This window comes from Arachis hypogaea, chromosome 18 (assembly GCF_003086295.3).
Source record: "Arachis hypogaea cultivar Tifrunner chromosome 18, arahy.Tifrunner.gnm2.J5K5, whole genome shotgun sequence".
In the NCBI taxonomy this organism is placed as follows: domain Eukaryota; kingdom Viridiplantae; phylum Streptophyta; class Magnoliopsida; order Fabales; family Fabaceae; genus Arachis; species Arachis hypogaea.
The window spans coordinates 88197995-88198891 of NC_092053.1; the positions used below are offsets into that span (position 1 = coordinate 88197995).

Genomic DNA, 897 nt, shown 5'->3' on the forward strand with positions numbered 1-897 from the left:
AATAATAATGCAAGGAGGATGCTTGGTGACTTTACTGCACCTAATTCCAATTTACATGGAAGAAGCATCTCCATCCCTGCCATTGGAGCAAACAACTTTGAGCTGAAACCTCAATTAGTTTCTCTGATGTAACAAAACTGCAAGTTTCATGGACTTCCATCTGAAGATCCTTTTCAGTTCTTAACTGAATTCTTGCAGATCTGTGATACTGTTAAGACTAATGGAGTAGATCCTGAAGTCTACAGGCTCATGCTTTTCCCTTTTTCTGTAAGAGACATAGTTAGAATATGGTTGGATTCTCAACCTAAAGACAGCCTGAACTCTTGGGATAAGCTGGTCAAGGCTTTCTTAGCCAAGTTCTTTCCTCCTCAAAAGCTGAGTAAACTTAGAGTGGATGTTCAAACCTTCAGACAGAAAGAAGGTGAATCCCTCTATGAAGCTTGGGAAAGATACAAAGAACTGACCAAAAAGTGTCCTTCTGACATGCTTTCAGAATGGACCATCCTGGATATATTCTATGATGGCCTGTCTGAATTAGCTAAAATGTCATTGGATACTTCTACAGGTGGATCCATTCACCTAAAGAAAACGCCTGCAGAAGCTCAAGAACTCATTGACATGGTTGCTAATAACCAGTTTATGTACACTTCTGAGAGGAATCCTTTGAGTAATGGGACGCCTCAGAAGAAGGGAGTTCTTGAAATTGATACTCTGAATGCCATATTAGCTCAGAATAAAATATTGACTCAGCAAGTCAATATGATTTCTTAGAGTCTGAATGGAATGCAAGCTATGCATCCAACAGTACTCACGAGGCACCTTCTAAAGAAGAAGCTTATGATCCTAAGAACCCTGCAATAGCAGAGGTGAATTACATGGGTGAACCATATGGAAACA

At 39.9% G+C, this 897-nt stretch overlaps 1 non-coding gene across 1 annotated transcript; it reads right to left on the minus strand.

Annotated features, from left to right (window-relative positions):
- Positions 1-381: 381 nt before the first annotated feature.
- Positions 382-489, minus strand: LOC112773478 (small nucleolar RNA R71). Its single transcript, XR_003188025.1, has one exon. It is a non-coding gene; the product is annotated as a small nucleolar RNA R71 (small nucleolar RNA).
- Positions 490-897: the final 408 nt, after the last annotated feature.